This window comes from Leptodactylus fuscus, chromosome 11 (assembly GCF_031893055.1).
Source record: "Leptodactylus fuscus isolate aLepFus1 chromosome 11, aLepFus1.hap2, whole genome shotgun sequence".
Classification (NCBI taxonomy): domain Eukaryota; kingdom Metazoa; phylum Chordata; class Amphibia; order Anura; family Leptodactylidae; genus Leptodactylus; species Leptodactylus fuscus.
This window is the reverse complement of record NC_134275.1, coordinates 88,874,324-88,894,547: the sequence shown is the minus strand read 5'-3', so window position 1 is coordinate 88,894,547 and position 20,224 is coordinate 88,874,324. Positions and strand designations below refer to the sequence as shown.

Sequence of the window (20,224 nt, the reverse complement as noted above, 5' to 3'; positions counted from 1 at the left end):
CTGGGGGTTGTAGTTCTCAAAGGGGGTCAGTGAAATTTAAACATTTGGGGGCAAAAGTGTGTGCGTGTGTTTCTGCCTGTCTGTGTGTGTTACTTGCCTTCCCACTGCTGCTCCCCTCTGCTCAATCCTGCCGCTGCGGACACCGTCAAGACACTGGTGACGCTAACAGCAACAAACTACAACTCTATTGGCTCTTGGAACTGTCCGTCACAAGCTCAGCTACACTACAAGCATGTTCTCTGCTGCTGCGCAACGCCAGCCATTTTCATGCAGCTTCAGGTCCGCAATCCGGCCCTTTAGCACTACTAGTACTCATGTTCCCAATGCAAACGCATTGGAAACATGGGACAGATCATCATGGTTAGGGGCCTGATCGGGCCCCTGACCAATGCATTTGCATTGGGAACATGTGGACTAATGCTCGAGGCCCACTGGGGGATTCACCGGTTCCCCGGTGGGCCAGTACAACCCTGGGTAAAGGTGAGATCTGAATCAAATACAACCCCAAGACAGTGGACATGCTGCCTCAGTGTAATAGTAAGGCCACAGACATAAATGGAGATATCAAGGTTAACTGGTAGCTCCAAACTGGCATTCAATTGACCTTCAAAAATATTGGCCCAATCTCTCAGACTCCTTCCCTTCTGTATACTCTATTCATAACCATGCCAAAAATGATGGTCTCTTGAGATTAATAAAGTAGAACATCTAAGGTATCTTTCACCCAATCTCAACAATATGGCTCTAGTTGCTTAAATTCATGGGACATTCTCGCTTTGCCTTGAGACTCCTTATTGATTTATTATACTTGTAACCAAGCCTGCATTTGTTCTCCGGGTAGGGAACTGCCTTTTCCTCGCCTCTTGCCACAACCCACCAGTGACAGTGTTTTTGGTGTTCATCACGCTGCAGATGAATATTCTCCACCTCTTTTTCAATTTTCCTATAGCCCTCCTTTCCATCATGTCTTTGTGTTGAATCTCCAGGGTTTTGAGTATTAGTCCAATAGCACATGACAGGTCCAGATAGCAATCAGTGGTGTCTTGATCGAGGCGGAATTAGATGCACAAACCTGTATTACGTAGGTATGTACATAGATTTGGATAGGTCATCGATAAGAGGTCAGCGGGGTCAAGAGCTTTGATCTCTTCATTGTATACTTTGCTATCCATCTGATACATAGAGACCGTACAATGTTTCTACAGGCTCTTTCCATAAAAGTTAATGGCATTGCATAATTGGTTGGAATCAGATGGTGTGTGATGCAAACAGCGAAGAGGACAAGGTGCTTGCACAGGCGCCATGGCTCCCTCTTGGTGTTGGACCTCCACTGATCTCTTATTGATCTATCCTGAAAATGTGAAGTTCACAACCCAATAAACCAAAACAGTTCCAAATAAAACAAACCAATACTATAGGACAGGACTGCTCCATCCCCTACATACATGGGTATATGTGGTGTTTGGTGCTTCACAGTTCTTAAATATGAGGGTAAGAGTTGGAGAGTGCGGCTGAAGAAAGGTTAAGTGAAGAGCAATAACAAAATTATTACAGGTCTGAATGTGACACGACAATGGTAATATGGCAGTGGTTAGGTGAGAGGTGGAGGGGCAGAGCGAGGAGAACTTGTAGGGCAGTGGTTGGAGAGTCGCTGCTGCTGCTTCTTCTTCCTTCAGATCTACTAGAGCAGGGAACTCTGATACTTGTGGGAAATAGCATAGGAAATGTAGGGAACAGGCAGAGCCCGGTGTAAACAATGTGCAATGCCTCCCATACAGACACCAGGAGGACAGAGGGGGCGAACAAAGTACTTGGGGAGCTAAGAACGACTTGACTTTGGGACCAGAAAACCCCTTTGAATGCTAAATATCCTAACATTTCTAGTACATCGCACTCTGCACCCTAAACACACCCAGTGACTGTATTCTGGCAGCTCGTCCTAGTCCTGGCCATATATAGAGAGCAGGACACAATACACACAGCGCTGTAGTCACAGGATGGCTCTGAATATTACAGCAACTCTTCTCCTGGCTACTGGGGTCGCTCTACTCATATATCTCATTAAATGGTGGGGAAGGGTCAAATATAGGAACTTACCCCCAGGACCTACCCCTCTGCCCGGCCTGGGGAATATCCTTCAGCTCAGCATCTCAGAACTACCACGGTCTTTGGTTAAGGTAAGTCCTGTACCCTGATCTGTCCTGTGCCCTGATCTGTCCTGTGTCCTGATGTGTCCTGTACCCCTATCTGTCCTGTACCCTGATCTGTCCTGTGCCCTGATCTGTCCTGTGCCCTGATCTGTCCTGTGCCCCTATCTGTCCTGTGCCCTGATCTGTCCTGTGCCCCTATCTGTCCTGTACCCTGATCTGTCCTGTGCCCTGATCTGTCCTGTGCCCTGATCTGTCCTGTGCCCCTATCTGTCCTGTGCCCTGATCTGTCCTGTGCCCTGATCTGTCCTGTGCCCTGATCTGTCCTGTGCCCCTATCTGTCCTGTACCCTGATCTGTCCTGTGCCCTGATCTGTCCTGTACCCTGATCTGTCCTGTGTCCTGATCTGTCCTGTGCCCTGATCTGTCCTGTGCCCTGATCTGTCCTGTGCCCTGATCTGTCCTGTACCCCTATCTGTCCTGTGCCCTGATCTGTCCTGTGCCCTGATCTGTCCTGTGTCCTGATCTGTCCTGTGCCCTGATCTGTCCTGTACCCCGACCTGTCCTGTGTCCTGATCTGTCCTGTGCCCTGACCTGTCCTGTGCCCTGATCTGTCCTGTGCCCTGATCTGTCCTGTGCCCTGATCTGTCCTGTGCCCTGATCTGTCCTGTGTCCTGATCTGTCCTGTGTCCTGATCTGTCCTGTGCCCTGATCTGTCCTGTGCCCTGATCTGTCCTGTGCCCTGATCTGTCCTGTACCCCTATCTGTCCTGTGCCCTGATCTGTCCTGTGCCCTGATCTGTCCTGTGTCCTGATCTGTCCTGTGCCCTGATCTGTCCTGTACCCCGACCTGTCCTGTGTCCTGATCTGTCCTGTACCCTGATCTGTCCTGTGCCCCGATCTGTCCTGTACCCTGATCTGTCCTGTACCCTGATCTGTCCTGTACCCTGATCTGTCCTGTACCCTGATCTGTCCTGTGCCCTGATCTGTCCTGTACCCTGATCTGTCCTGTACCCTGATCTGTCCTGTGCCCTGATCTGTCCTGTGCCCTGATCTGTCCTGTACCCTGATCTGTCCTGTGCCCTGATCTGTCCTGTACCCTGATCTGTCCTGTACCCTGATCTGTCCTGTACCCTGATCTGTCCTGTACCCTGATCTGTCCTGTACCCTGATCTGTCCTGTGCCCTGATCTGTCCTGTACCCTGATCTGTCCTGTACCCTGATCTGTCCTGTGCCCTGATCTGTCCTGTACCCTGATCTGTCCTGTGTCCTGATCTGTCCTGTGCCCTGATCTGTCCTGTGCCCTGATCTGTCCTGTGCCCTGATCTGTCCTGTGCCCCTATCTGTCCTGTACCCTGATCTGTCCTGTGCCCTGATCTGTCCTGTGCCCTGATCTGTCCTGTGCCCCTATCTGTCCTGTACCCTGATCTGTCCTGTGCCCTGATCTGTCCTGTACCCTGATCTGTCCTGTACCCTGATCTGTCCTGTGCCCTGATCTGTCCTGTACCCCGATCTGTCCTGTGCCCTGATCTGTCCTGTGCCCCGATCTGTCCTGTGCCCTGATCTGTCCTGTACCCTGATCTGTCCTGTGCCCTGATCTATCCTGTGCCCTGATCTGTCCTGTATCCTCATCTGTATGGTATATTTTTGATCTGTGCTTGCTGTCATTCTGCAGCGGGAAAGCTGTGTTTTCCAAAATAGTGGCATTTTTGAAAAGCACATCATGTCAAATATACCTACGGAAATGTCAACATTTTCCATATAGGAATAATGGAAATTCTGTAAAGGAAAACTGCAAAAATGCTATAAAAATACTGCGGAAAGAACCCCCATCAGCAACCACCTGCGAAGGAATCCAACTCCAAGTATTCAATGTGTCTGCAGCACCCCCACAGGGGACATGAAGCATTGCACGGTGGCCATTGAAATGAATCTAGTGCATGGACATGTTGTATCTTCCAGAGAGCTGCTCTGCCCGGGTATCGTATTCTTTGTTAGTATATTAGCAGCTTGTGTGGGGACTGTAGACCCTTCTTATGAGATCCAGAAAACGTTTCCAGAGAAAATCTCATCAATCTCACTCTACAGTATCCTTATCTCTAGGTATTGTCTTCCTGCTCAGACCTATAACACGTGTTACATACACAATTATATTATACTAGCTTCTGCCTGTGACTTCGTCTGTGTGTTGTTGGCATCGATGATCCACCTGCTCCGACGTTTTGGCTGGTCTAAGAGTCGCCTGACACCTAGCTTGCTCAATCCTCCTCAGCTCTGCTTGAGAAGAAGTGTGTAGACTTCTGGCTTCCTTCATAGGTCTTGTTTTTTGAGAATATTGCAACACATTAAAATTTCATTTTCCTGGCATGTTTAAAATTGGCAAACTGCCAATTTAGATCAAAGGGGTTTTTCCATCTCAGTGTCTCAGCATTCTGCCTGCTGTGTCTGCTTCTCACTTCCTGTATTTTTCTCCCCCTGCTCCCTTCTCTCCCCCCTCGCCCCTCCTCTCCCCCCACGCCCCTCCTCTCCCCCCACGCCCCTCCTCCCTCCTCTCCCCCCTCCTCCCTCTGGCTGAACAGGACACAGAACACTTATGCAGATCAGATAATATGCAGATGTTTGTACACAATGGACTCAGTGTTATCTGTGTGTTTAAATAGAGAGATAACAGAACTGGCTTTATCAGCAAACTGCAAGTAGCTGAACGATTGTCCTGCTGGCAAGAGTAGTTTAATATTAGTAGGATGGTATAGTATATTAACATAAATTCATAACAGTCTTGAAGCCATGTCATTTACCAGGATAAAAAGTAGTAAACAATAGAGGCAAATATAACAAATTATGTGTGGGTAAATGACCATAGCAACAAAGTGAACCAGCCACACAAAATATATGAATAAAAATTAACTGAAAGTGTCCAATAATAAGCCTGTCAAGCACAGGTGAAACGCGCGGCGGGTCCCTTTACTGTTGGTATGTCTGGAGGCTAATCTTGGCTCATCCTATGTGGGCAGTCTCATAGCTATCTGTGGGTTATTACACTGATTATTTGTTCTTTCCATTTACAACACTTTATTATTGGACACTTTCAGTCTTAGCTATGGTTGAGCCCTTTGTACCATGATATTAGTGTTGCCATCCAGTGTACATTCCATGGCTGACAAGTTGGTATTTGTAGCATTGTCTACCCCTATATGATTTTGTTTTATGTTTGTTTATATATTTTGTATGTATATATGTTGCTACACCTTTTTAGGAGCACTTAATAAAAGTTAATTTTTATTCATATATTTTGTGTGGCTGGTTCACTTTGTTGTTACAGGATAAAAAGTAGCCTATAGGTTAATCAAGGTTACAGACTATCTGCGTGTCGAATTCCATCCAAATCCGCTCAGCCGTTTTTGCGTGAAAGAGAAACAAACACAAAAAACATCCAAACTTTCACTTTTATAATATTAGTAGGCTATTCTCTGTTTCTAGCTGAGTGAGACGTACGGACCGGTCTATACCCTCTACGTTGTAAGGTATCAGATAATCGTACTGACCGGGTACGATGCGGTGAAGGAGGCGTTGGTGGATCGCAGTGACGTGTTTAGCGAAAGGGCACCAATAGGAACCGGGGATATTCTTTCTAAGGAGTTTGGTAAGCCGATAACACGAATGCCTAAAATAACAATAACTGGTCATTTTTTAATGATTTTAATGTATAATGAATATTTTGTCATGTTTGATATAAAGCAAATAGCAGATTTGGGGAATTATTCCAGAAGTTCTCAGGTCAGTCCTTATGCGATATATTTGCAGGTTAGTCCTATATCAGTCACCCTGAACCCCCTTACCTTGTATGTATAGGGCAATATCTCGGTAAGGAGGCTTAGAAGGAGTTTTTATATCAGGTGGCTTGCATGGTATTGCAGGTTGTTTCCTATCGGTTGGTATAGATGGGGATACAGTTTAGGCATCGTCCAGTGACAGGGGTGTTGCTCTATGTTTACATACATGAACAGTACCAGGACTTCGCTGAAAGCGACGTCACATGAGATGCACTGGGCCCCTCGGGGGCAGAAAGGGAAGCGGAGGCGGCCAGGAGCGGGAACAGGGATCAGTAAGTAAGGCCGCGGGTCCACAGCAAGAGTATCTGTTGGGCGAGATGTTAGTTTGGTCTTTTTCTAGGCTGGAGGATATATTGTGTACTGAGGACCTATCCTGAGGATAGAATATCAGTATCAGCACAGATCAGATGAGCCAGGCAGCCGGGGAGCAGAAGGCCTTGTCCACTGTATAAAGGAGAACTTGCCGCTCTGCCCTCATTCGAGTGAATAGGAAGAAAATAAGAAAAAAGTTTTATCTTAACTCTCAAATAAAACAGTGCTCAATAAATGTTTTAAAAATGGCAGACTGGATATCTGTTCAACCCTGGGATTCTCCCTCTCAGCATCCGTGTGATACCTCAATGATCCCAACAAGACCTGCACATCTACTTTCGGTGGACTCAGTCAATGTTGGGCAGTGACACAATGTATCATTGATCTTACTTTGCTATATTCATTCTTATCTGTTTCGATTTGCAAATTCCAACACTGGTTGCACTTCCAGGGATCATTGTAAGCAACGGAGAAAAGTGGAAAACCATTCGGCGATTTTCTCTGACAACTTTGAGAAATTTTGGAATGGGGAAGAGAAGCATTGAAGAAAGAATCCAAGAGGAAGCCGGCTGTCTCACCGAGAAACTTATGAAAGAAAAAGGTGTGTCCAGGTCCAAAATATTTCTCATACTCCCAGGTTGGCCTCTATATGAAATGGTCACCAATACATATGTGTATAGACTTGCAGGGACATTCCCATCTCAGCCTGTATCCATAGCCTATGTTATAAATGCCTGATAGATGGGGTCCCACCTCTGTGACCTGCCTCAATCCCAAGAACAGGGCCCTGTCCATGCTACAAGTGAATGGATAGTGGCCACGTATGGGTGAGCTTCTGCAATTACTTGCACAGCCGCTACAATCACTTCCGACCGACCAACACTCCACTCCGTTTTCGAGGTAGATGCAGGTCCCAAAGCTGGGATCCCCATCTATCAATGCATTTACGGCATATCCTATGCGATACGATGTACCTTCATATCCATAAACATGTAGAAAGGGGATGGGTGAGCAAAGGAATGAACTGGTCTAAACCCAACATATTTGGTTCTTCTTTCCTCCATTGTGTCAACAGATCGGCTGATCCTTTGAAGTTGATGCCTAACAACAGCTTCAGTAACACCAGACTATACATCTCATAGTCATCATTACCAGGGTCTGTACTTTCCTCCTGTATTTATTGTAAATTAAAGGGAGTCCGTCAGCAGGAATATCAGTATCACTCTAACAGATAGATGCAAACTTCAGAGAAACAACGTCTCTTATAGCTATACATCCGAAATAAAAAAAACACTTGGAGTTATTACAGTTACATTTAAAATAATCCGTCTCTTTATTATACTTATTACTTATTAAAAATAGTAAAAATTAGGATACAAAGAGATCCCAAACCGTCCTCGTATCGATAAAAGGGATTTGTTTCTCGCTGGGTATATTAGACTACAAGGTCAGCAGGATAGTCCCATATGTGACCTGTATACTGAGCACTGAATACAAGGATATATTATTATATACAAGCTAAACAAAGCTAATATACATGGTGTGAAAGAAGGAATGAAGGATAAAGGAGCTGCAATGCAGAATAGGAAAGACATCTTTGGAAAGTGCAAAAGCGACTCTACAAGGTGCTGTCACTAGTTCACAGGCCATGTCCATCATGTTCATTAGTCACATGGTCTGTTTGTAGCTCAGACCCAGCCAAGACAACGTCTAATGCACAGCGCTGTGTTTGGTGGGTAGTGAATGATCTGCAGCACTTATTGTAATGTTGTGGTCTCTTCGATAGCTGATGGGCGGGGGGCAGATATCGGTGATGATCCTAATCATAGGTCATCAATACCTGTGTCCCAGCAGATCTGTCAAAGTAATGGCTGACCATCTCCTTATATTTACAGACACTCCTCTTGACCCCGAATATATACTGAGACTCGCTGTGTCCAACGTCATCTGCTCCGTTGTGTTTGGGGAGAGATTTGACTATGAAGACCAAAAATCTGTGACTCTCATGTTAAATTTTCACGATCTTTTTAAGCTGCTCCAAAGTCGTAAAGCCATGGTAAATATCATCTAATATGTGTAATGTGTGAGATGTCACTATTGGGGGAGGGGTCACTACTAGCGGTGGGGAGACCTCACAGGAGTCATTTCAGGAGGATTTAAGAGCATAAATATTGCTACACCCACCAAATCTTGCTTGGGAAGAAAACATTTTCAAAAATATGTTTGGAAGAAAGTTACGCAGAGTAGTAGATGAAAAAATTGTTATCGTAGTTGACAAAATTGCAACGTTTCGGGGCCACACGGTGGCTCAGTGGTTAGCACTGCAGCCTTGCAGCGCTGGAGTCCTGGTGTTCAAATCCCGCCAAGGACAAAAAAACATCTGCAAGGAGTTTGTATGTTCTCCCCGTGTTTGCATGGATTTCCATCCCATATTCCAAAGACATACTGATAGGGAAAAATGTACATTGTGAGCTCTATGTGGGGCTACCAATCTACATTTAAAAAAAAAAAAAAAAAAAATTGCAACGTTTCGGTCAACAGACCTTTGTTCGGCTAAATCCATAACCATTATGGAGGAGGTTTAATGGCGCCCAGTGGCGTAACTACAGTAACTACTGTGTATAGCATTCTGCATATCAACGCTGGTTATGCAACAGGCTCGTCCTTGCCAGTCGGGAGAGCTGGCAGCTTGCTGTTACGAGGGAATGAATTGACCAGCGTTGATTGGCCACAGTAGTCTCCATTGTGGTCTGATTTTAGACTCCGCCTCCTCACAGACGAGCCTCCGGCAGGACCAGTGTTGATTGGCCGAATGCTGTACACTGGCCAATCAACGCTGGTCAATTCATTCCTAGCGCTGTGCAGTTAATGCGCACAGACCCCGTAGACTATCATGGGGTCCGTGCGCTTTAACTGCACAGCGCTCCTCCTATACACTCTCCTCCTGCTACTCGTGGACTTGGTGACTCTCCTTTAGTCGAATAATTGTTTCCCCTGAAATGAGCATTTTTTCCCCATAGACTATAATGGGATTTGATATTCGATCGAGTAGTCTAATATTGAGGCTCTACTCAAAACGAATATCGAACCTCAAATATTTCACTGTTCGCTCATCTCTAGATATCTCCAAATAATTTTTGGTAAAGGTTTGCTTATGCTTTTAAGCGATTGAACAATGACAGAGGTAGCAGACATAACCCGAACTCCTGCAACTGGTTAAACTGCTGTAGCCTGAAATCTTATCACAGAAAACAACGAAAAAACAATAAAAAGTCAATGAAAAACCTTTATTGCTACATTGTATATAATGTACATTCAGCTAATAGAAGAACATTAGAGTTTGTTCTATTCCTTTCTTCCTCGAATTAGTTATATAACATCTCCCCGACCCTAATGAAGCGCCTTCCGGGCCCGCACCAGATGATGTTCACACTTATGGATAATCTGAGAAAGTTTATTACGGAGATGGTGGACGCGCACCGAGCGACCCTGGATGAGAACTGTCCCCGAGACTTCATCGATTGCTTCCTCATAAGGATGGAACAGGTGGGTAGAGAGTCTGCAACGACCAGAACGGCTTCTACACCCCGTATATACTATTGTAGGGCTGGAATAAGGAATTTACCTTCCTTGTATCAATGTACAATCTCACTGCTGATAAATGACATTTATATTCCATATGCAAATGAGCTGTTGGGTGCACTCAGGGCGGGGTCACACCTCTCGCTTTTGTGATTGCTGCAAATCCCTGTCCATTGGACATGTTAGACTTGGGAGCAGGACTGCGTGACAACCTTAAAAAAAGTGGCTACCCAGAAGGTGCGACCCTGCCCGGGTACAGCAAACATGACATTTACATATACAATAATGGTTCATTTTCTCAGCAGCAAAACTCACGATGTGACTAATCCGTCCTACATCACCAGATAAAGAGTTTAGTAGGGTTGAGCGATCGGGATCAGAAATGTTCGGATTCCGATCGGCGATCCAATAAATTTCATGATCGCGATTGGAATTCTGATCCCAATCTTTTCCGGCGGGGTCAAGGTTGGAGGTTATTTCCCACAATGCTTGGCTAGTGGCCAATCATTGCAGGAAAAGCTATAGTATCTGATGAGCGAGTACTATTTGAAACTCCCGTAGCAATGAATGGAAGCGGCTGCTGAACCTCCTGCATGCCGGCTGCATCCATTCATTCCTATGGGAGTGTGTTATTCGAAATGGGAGTTTCGAATAGTACTCGCTCATCTCACAGCAGCACAGCACAGAGTGATTTACCGAAGCCTGCCATTCTTCTGCTTCTTCCCTGTTTCATTGTATACCCAGCTCTGCTACATCTGAGATGTAGCAGAGCTGAGTATACAGTAAAGCAGGGACGAAGCAGAAGAGTAGATAGACAAGTCAATGTACAGTTATGGAGATGTAGCAGAGACCAGTATATGGCACAGCAGGGAGGAAACAGAACAGTAGATGGTATCTATCTACTCATGAACTTCACTCAACTTACCTGCACAGATCCGCTGCCGCTCCCCGTTCTTCCCAGTCCTCTCTCATTGACCTTCAGAGCACCGTGTGCGCCCCCGCCTCCCTAGACTAGTGTTAGAGATGCTGGGAGAAGGCGGGGCTTTTGGCTTAGGAGAGTATGGGTGGGTACTGGGAGGGGAGACGTGAGTGATGCACTCACATCTCCCCACCCACACTCTCCTAAGCCACAATAAGCCCCACCTACTCCCATCATTTTTAACACTACCCTAGGGAGGTGGGGCTGCGCACGGCACTTTGAAGGCATGTCAGTGAGAGAGGACCGGACTGGGAAGAACGGGGAGCGGCAGCGGACCTGTGCTCGTAAGCAGACACCAGGGGGGCTAATTAGCCAGGGGATTTTTTTTAATCACTACACAGCGTGGATTCCAAAAATTTTAACAATTTTTGGACTCCATGCTGTGTAGTGAATAGGATCATTTTTAAATTCCGGTCTTCGATTATTAAAAAAAATAATGACTTGCATTAGGATCGGAATTGGGATCGGGATCGGGTTCCAATGGAAAATGATCGGAAATTGGATTTTAAAAACAATCCTGAAATTTCAAGATTGGCTCAACCCTAGAGTTTAGGAGCAATTCCGGGGTGGCAGTGGCCCATTACAGGAGTCTATAGAAAAAACAGTCAACAATCTTTAAAATTACTGTAGAATGTTATAAGAAATCCTTCCATAGGCTGATGTAGTGATATTTAATGTTATTGGTCATTATTGTTACATTTTGTCACATTGTATAAAATAATAATAATAATAATAATAATAATAATAATACTTCAATTTTCAGGAAAAAAATAATCCGGACACAGAATTTCATGAGAAGAATCTAGAGGCAACAATACTGGATTTATTCTTTGCAGGAACAGAGACCACAGGTCTGACCCTGAGATACGGTCTTCTTATATTCATGAAATATCCAGAAATACAAGGTAATGACCAGTTTTTTGTTTGTTTGTTTTTTTGGAGAAAAAATCATATCATACTCTTCTTATAGGGTTGTAGTTATAGGCAGCATATGCCTATAGAAGTCTATGGAGAGGAGAATGAGAGGAGTAAAAAGGAAGTTCAGGAGATAAGACAAGAAATATAGACTTAGACTGGTGCTGGAGCTTAAAGGGATTCTACCATTAAAACCTTTTTTTTCTCCCTTAAGCGTTGGAATAGCCTTAAGAAAGGCTATTCGTCTCCTACCTTTAGATATCTTCTCTGGCCTGCCGTTCGGTTAAAATCCCGTTTTCCGCTGGTATGCAGATGAGTTATCTCGCAGCATTGGGGATGGGCCCCAGCGCTCAAACAGCACTGGGGGCGTCCCCAATGCTGCAAGAGAACTCTCCAGCGCCACCTCCATTTTTTTCAGGATGGGGTCTTCACCGCGTCTTCTTCCCTGTTCCTGAAGATAGAGACGTTGCTGGAGAGTTCTCTCGCAGCATTGGGAACGCCCCCAGTGCTGTTTGCATGCTGGGGCCTGCCCCCAGTGCTGTGAGAGAACTTATTTGCATACCAGCAGAAAACTGGATTTTAACCAAATGGCATGGAGAAGAAGACTTCTAAAGGTAGGAGACGAATAGCCTTTCTTACGGCTATTCCGATGTGTAAGGGAGAGAAAAAAAGGTTTTAATGGTAGAATCCCTTTAATGGAAGCTTTCTATCACAATCGCTTTACTTACATGTCAGTACTTCTCTATACGTGTCCTACATGGGGCTGTTTCTGAGTGAGACAGTTATTGAGAAGATGTTCCTGTACTTACTGTATGCAGTGTATGGCAGCTAGTCTCTACCCACCAGCTCAGGGAGAACTGATGACTCCAGCTATTGTTTGCAGAGGGGAAAACTGCAGAATCAGTTATAAGTCAAGTAATGGACAAAAACAGGGCTTGGCGGCATGCACACGACCATGTATGTGTCACAGGCCGTGACTGAATGACATAGGCGGCATACAGATATCACCAGTATGCCATCTATGCACTAGCCCTGCTTCCACTGCCCATTGGGACCAGAGAGCTCCTTTAGGTTGAGGCCAGACATTCTCATAGGAATGAATTGACCAGCGTTGATTGGCCAGTGTACAGCATTCGGCCAATCAATGCTGGTTCTGCTGGAGGCTCGTCTTTGAGGAGGCGGAGTCTAAGATCAGACCACAGCAGTCTCCATTGTGGTCTGATTTTGATTTTGATTGGCCGCAGGCTCGTCTTTGCTAGTCGGGAGAGCTGGCAGCTTGCGGTTACGAGGGAGCTTACTTTTTATCAGCGCAACTGCAAGCGCTGTACAGTTAAAGCGCACGGACCCCATAGACTATAATAACTGCACAGCGCTCCTCCTAAACACTCTCCTCCTGCTACTCCTGGACTTGGTGACTCTCCTTTAGTTGAATAGTGGTTTCCCCTGAAACGAGCATTTTCCCCATAGACTATAATGGGATTCGATTGAGTAGTCTAATATTGAGGCTCTACTCGAAACGAATATCAAATCTCGAATGTTTCACTGCTCGCTCATCTCTAGTTATAATATACAGTAATATGAGTGAGTGTCCCTTGTTCTGTTTTTTTTTTTTTTTTAGCAAAAATCCATGAGGAGATTGATAAGGTAATAGGTGAAAATCGGAGTCCATCGATAGAAGACAGAAGTAAGATGCCTTATACAGAGGCTGTGATCCATGAGATTTGCTGATCTTCTCCCTACAGCATTGCCCCATACTGTCAGCAAGGACACGACCTTCAGGGGATATCACATTCCTAAGGTGCAATATACTGGACTCCCAAACCTTGTCACCTTGTGTCTTCTTTATATTGCTCTTATGTATACCTAGTTCATCTCAATCAAGGCTAGGCACAATCGGGGGTGAAGCTAGCCTCTCTGCTGTCTGAGGCAAATTATAGAAAGTGCCCCCCCAAAAAAAAACAAATGCAGGACATGCCCCCTCATTCCAAGATCAAAAATTTCCCATATTTGGCCGCTGCACAGTACACAAATCCTTTTTTCCAGTCCCCGCATGGCACATAACCACCAATATACAGTAAAGGCAGAGATCCTACACTATACATTACACCATACACTACACTATAGCACAGAAGTGATGGGGAATGGCCTCTCACCCATCTGGTACTCTACTTTGCACTGATGATTGGCAAAAAACTCTGAAACAGAGGGGTTTTCTTCATGAAGGAACAATAGTTTTTGGATTGAGTCTATGTTAAGGGTCACCCATGGGATTACACCACTGCTCTTGCCTTCCAGTAGGTAACACTAGACACAGTTTCCCTTTTCCATCGAGAACTCATTTCCATTCCTTTAAACATTTCTAGACTTACTTTAAATGATCTCGATATTTCATACATTTTATTTCAGGGAGTTATGGTCTTCCCACTCCTGACCTCTGTTCTGAAAGACCCCAAACATTTTAAGAACCCGCATGAGTTTGATCCTGGACACTTTCTGGATGACAATGGTCGCTTTAAGAAAAGTGAAGCCTTTATGCCATTCTCCGCAGGTAAGAGATTACTGCTTGCTAACTTGCACAATTTTAGCTATGACTCAAGTTGGGCTTGATATAATGTATCAGGATTAACAGTCAAGAAAAAATTGTGCTGCTTGTGCAAAATATTCCATTGTGCAACTTCTTTGTTGGATCTCCTCCTCCCTTTCTTGCCTCATTGCAGAACTCCCCAGCTCCCTTTGATCTCTCTGTACAGAGACTACAAGCAGTGACAAAACCATCATTGCTTCTGTATGTGGTCCGCGATTACATACTGAGTGAGTACTATTTGAAACTCCCGTTTCGAATAGAACGCACCCATAGGAGTGAATAGAAGTGGCCGGCTGCTTAACCCCCTGCGTGCAGGCTGCGTCCATTCATTCGTATGGGTGCGTGCTATTCGAAACGGGAGTTTCGAATAGTACTCGCTCATCTCTACATATGATCACATGATCACAAGCCTGCTGCAGAACCAGCATTGATTGGCCGAATGCTATACAGTGTATACCATTCGGCCAATCAATGCTAATTCTGCAGGATGAGTAAGGGCCGGTTCACATTAGTGCTTGCCTCCCGTCAGGAAGGATTCCACAGGAGGATCCCCCCGAACGGAATATCAGCGCAATTACAAGCGCTGTGCAGTTAAAGTGCACCGACCCCATAGACTATAATAACTGCACAGCGCTCCTCCTAAACACTCTCCTCCTGCTACTCGTGGACTTGGTGACTCTCCTTTAGTCGAATAGTGGTTTCCCCTGAAACGAGCATTTTTTTTCCCATAGACTATAATGGGATTCGATATTCGATCGAGTAGTCTAATATTGAGGCTTTACTTGAAGCAAATATTGAATCTCGAATATTTCACTACTTGCTCATCTCTATTAATTTGTGGTTAAAATTGGTATTGCATTGCTGCATGTAAGAAACTGTGTATTGTTTCAAGACACAAATACGGTTTCTGACATTCAGTACTGCAATGAGTTTTTTTAACTGCAAATTTACCTGAACTTGTGAACATGACCCTGTGTCATTTTTTTTCCAATTATTTATCCCTTCTGTTTTTCATGACCAAATAAATACAATAAACCACATTCTAGTATTACCAGTGTATGAGGATCCACAGTCTTACGCATTCCCAGCCTATTAATAGTAGCCTATGTACCTGATCATTCCTATATGGCTGGATACCAGATCATACCCAACTACTTCTGGCCCCCCTGATGGTGGTGAGTGCTATAATGATAATTGGGGTTTAGTGTTAGCCTATTGCCTGGCTCCTGTAATATTATCAGACAGAATTATAAGAAGATGAATTCATTGCACCATGCCTCATAATATCCCTTGTGAAATGTGTTTATTTAAAAGAAAAAATTTGATAATCAACAGTCCTTGAATGTGAAGTCCTCCAACAACCGAACTAGCAAAATAACTAAAAATAGAACAAAACGTATTACCAAATATTAAAAGAACGATTATACTGACCTGGGCGTGTAAAGCAGGCAATCATACCTAGGATCTGTGAATGGCTGCGTCCCATCATGTGGTCCGGGGTTATCGTAGGTCATTAGTGGACTGTAGCCCAACTGCTAAAACTCCTAAAATTTAACTCAAGTGTTTATTCTGTATCATTTTTTGTCTTCTCAGGCAAACGTATCTGCGTAGGAGAAGGTCTGGCCCGAATGGAGCTTTTCCTCTTTCTAACCACTATATTGCAAAAGTTTACCTTGGAGCCCACGGAAGACAGAAGGAATCTGAGCATAAGACCCGAGCCCAACACTAACGCTTCAAGACCTTGTTCATATCAGATGAAAGTCATCCCTCGCTTTTGAGATAGAGACAAACTTCTCATACAAATAAAGCCTCGAGGTTATTCACCTCACAAAACAAAAAGACTGCTCTAATATTTGAGAGATATTGTTTCCATAAATATTCATATACTCGTTTCATTTACTTTGTGCATTGACCGTGTTAGTTTTATTATAGAATATATTATATACTGTATCTCATCCTAGAGTCATTTTCGACTGGTTTACATTGCTAGAACTATCCTTATGACTAATAGATTACACAAGAACTAAAATTATTTGGAATTAGCTATACCCATGACCCCCTGCATTTGCTGTGTGGGTGCAGCAGGCCTATGCAACACCAGTGCACCGATGGAACTTGACCTTGCGCCCCGCCGGTCCACTACCGTTCCTCTCGCCCCTGGACGCTCCACTTTTTTCCCTACCCGCTCTCCCATTCGCTTGCTCCCACCTTCATTCCGAACCTGCGACTCCGGGCCCCTTCCCACACCACGTCTTCCACCCTGTTCCTACATGTACACACCCTCCCCACCCTTCTGTCTACCCCTGCCGATCCCTGGGGCCCCGGCCGACTCACCAGTCCACGCTGCGCGCTGGGTTCCAGCGATGCCAGCATGTGCAGCTCTCGGCTGCGGGCATGCACGATGCCATGTTGTTCATATCAGTGTGCGGCCGGCTTGTTGCTGTATAGCTCCAGCCCCGTAGTGGCCTGGTCCAATCGGAGCCCCACGCCTGACATGGTGACGTCATGTGAGGTCCTTCAGCCTACACGGACCGCAAATTTGGTGCCAAATTTGTCGGCAAAGTCAGCGATATACGTGGATTCTGAGGCACCTATGTTCTTTTCCGGGTGACAGTCTAAGTATGTGCGAAATTTCATTGAAATCCATTTGGCCATTGCGGCGTGATAGTGGAACAAACATCCAAACACACAAACGTTCACATTTATAATATTAGTTTAGGATTTTCTCTCCTTTTCAGACTATTTTCACTAGGCCATAACATTTGTCATCGGCGACCGCCGCTGCCACGTAAGTACAATATGTAGGCCCAGTACTAAGTTATCTGCTATAGCTGACCTGAAAGTCACACAGTCTGCATGAAAAAAATACAAGTCTGGCAATGTGACACAAGTGAATGTGCAATCACACAGACTGCAAAAACCCCAAATAGACTGAACTCCTCTAATGCTGCAGATAAAAAAACATTATTTGACACTCAAAGGGTTACTGTGATGTGACTGCAGTGTTGGGCATTGCTACACAAATGGTTAACAAAGAAAGTGATTTGTCACTCAAGGTTTACAGTTGGCAGGTCAGACAGTATATAATGGATAAATCATGGACTACTGCAAAAAAGTGTCAGGATGGGGGGTAGAGAGAGTAGGACGCTTCTCCCCTCCCCCGCGCCCATGATTCCTCTGCCTGAGCCACTATCTATTGAGCTAAATTACACAAAGCTTTCTAATCTAATCTAATCTAAGCTCCAGAGTCCTCTCCTGTTATTCTGTAATTGTACAGCCTTATTTGATACTTTTCCCTCTATCAGTGCGTTGAATGGTTTGGTTTGTCTCCTTGGTATTATGTTCCCAACATGGCTCCCCTGATCTGACACAGCGGCTACGTCATCATCAATGTGACCTCTCTACCATACCTGCAGGCTTCAAATCTGGATCACATTATTTTATTTCTTAAACAATGCGCACGTCTGCGGCCATTGCAGGTGATCTGATTTAGTGCATTTTTGATAAGAGCCGCCGCAGATTCTGTTGAAATAGCCGACAATGTCACATTTACTGAAATACTTTTAGTTAGTGATTTTTTTTCCCTTTCACAATGGAAGGCTACATAAGTTATTATTGGGACTGGGAGATGGGACACTGGATACAAAGCTGTGATAGGAGGATGCTGTGTCAGGGCTGGACATGGGAGAATACTTTCTATAGGATTGAAGTGCTTAGAGAGTTTGCCAAGATACATGAGACCATCTGTTCCATACTGGAAGGATTCCTTGCTCTGTCACTTCACTTGCCGATACACTCTTAGTGGATTGTAATAAGATAAGATAAGATAATCCTTTGATAGTCCCATAATGGGTATATTCAGTGATACAGTTTCATAGATGGTACAGTAGTATATAACAAGAGAGAAACACATACAAGCTCATGGCAGATAAAGAAATCCTAGGAATCAGAGCAACGAAAAAGAAAGAAACACAGACACACTGCAGGATCATTTAGTTCTCTGTGCGGATTGATGTTAAAGGGGTTGTCCCACATCGCATACTTACCCGTCTTCGTTCCTCTAAAATCTTCAGTCTTCCGGCTTTGTCTCGTCATTGGTGGGCGGGGTCACATATGCAAAGCCAAGCGGCGAGATGCCGCCGGCCCTGCGTGCGCGCTCATACACCAGTCTAGCCTTCACAATACAAATACAGACCCAACACCCTGTTCTGTATTAGCATTGTGAAGGCTAGACTGGTGTATGAGCTTGCACGCAGGGCCGGCGGCATCTCGCCGCTTGGCTTTGCATATGTGACCCCGGAGCGGAACAGCATCGCTTCTGCCGCTGCTGGCTTCATGCAGGGCAGAAGCATAGCAATGTGCCTGTGCCGGCGTCTAACAGTCCCCAGCATCCGCCTATTACAGCGGATGCCGGGGAGTTAGACGCCGGCACAGGTGAAGCCAGCAACATCGCTACGCTCCTGCCCTGCATGTAGCCAGCAGCGGCAGAAGCGATGCTGTTATTCCGCTCCTCCACCCCGGAATAGCAGCATCGCTTCTGCCGCTGCTGGCTTCATGCAGGGCAGAAGCATAGCGATGTTGCTGGCTTCACCTGTCCCCCAAAGGGTAAACTACCCCCCCCTTCCAGGCTCACTCCCGTGCACTTAGCCCCTCCTCCCTCCCCCTGAGAGCAGCAGATACATCACTTGACTCAGGAGCAGCTAGGTCAGGGCTGTGGCCACAAAAAAATGAATAAAGTGAGATAACGGCCAAACAAAGCAGTTTTGCTGAAGCAATGTATTTAGGAAAAGTCTTACATTCACATTTACAAGCATTATAGATAGGAGCCTTGTGACGGGACAACTCCTTTAATAATACAGCCCGACTGTGGTTAGAGGACATGAGGAGGGGGGTCACAGCATGTAGATATAACAGGCAGAAACATTTTTTTGCAGAGGTGGGGGACATATGCAGCTATCATGATAACATGTGGTAGTTCCTTTGGTAGGTGGTGAGATCTCCTGCTCACAGCTGATAGTTCGGTATCTTGCATCAGCGCTATTGTTCAATAACCACAAAAAAAAATGCCCCAAATGTCCTTCATCACAAGCCCTCCTCTTCCTCCTCCTCCTCCTCCTTTCTTCTTTCCACTGTGTTCTACAGCCCAGAGAGGTCTGAAGCCATCCAGGTAGACAGGGTGCTGCTCTCTTGCCAAGCTTCCATAAACACATGGGTAGGTGGGTGATGGTTCCCAGGTTGTAACAGAGTCCCACGTGTCCACAGTAATAGAAAGAAATACCAGTCAGCTGTAGCATCTTCACACAAAAATCATCTCCTTGAAAGAAGAAGTCCGCATTTCCATGTAGGTTTCTCCTCCATGCTGCATGGTGACCATGCTGTCCTTAGCTCCTGGGGGGATGGTAAAAGGCACATGTGTAGACACAGGAAACCAGCTGAACCAGGTCTTGTCCATGCTTAACAATAGAAACAAAAGGGAAAAAAAAATACTCCACAGGATCTTCCATTCGATTTATAGTTGCTAATTCATAGTGCTAGTTTGCTTGGTTACAGGATTCTTGAAGATACAGAGAAAAAGAGTGAAAACGAAGATAAAGGTTGCTCTCAGCTTGGAGCTCTGTATTGAGGCAGCCACTCAGTGCGGCGCCATCTTCTCTAATATGGTATACACTAATGAAGGTCCTTACTTGTGGCCAAAATTATTAAAATATAACTTTTAATTAGAATCTTTAAAATCCAAGCCCAACAACCCCTTCTAAATATCCCAATGTCCTCAATCAATGATTGTCAGAGGAAATAAGTAGGTTGTGGTAGCTCTAGTGTTTCAAAATAGGGTGTGCCTCTAAGTAGGTCTGGACAATGCTTTTCGGTATTTCA

The 20,224-nt window shown here is 45.1% G+C and overlaps 1 pseudogene; it reads left to right on the top strand.

The window, feature by feature from the left end:
- The first annotated feature begins 1,969 nt into the window (after positions 1-1,969).
- LOC142184152 (cytochrome P450 2C8-like) lies at positions 1,970-16,182 on the top strand (annotated as a pseudogene).
- Positions 16,183-20,224: the final 4,042 nt, after the last annotated feature.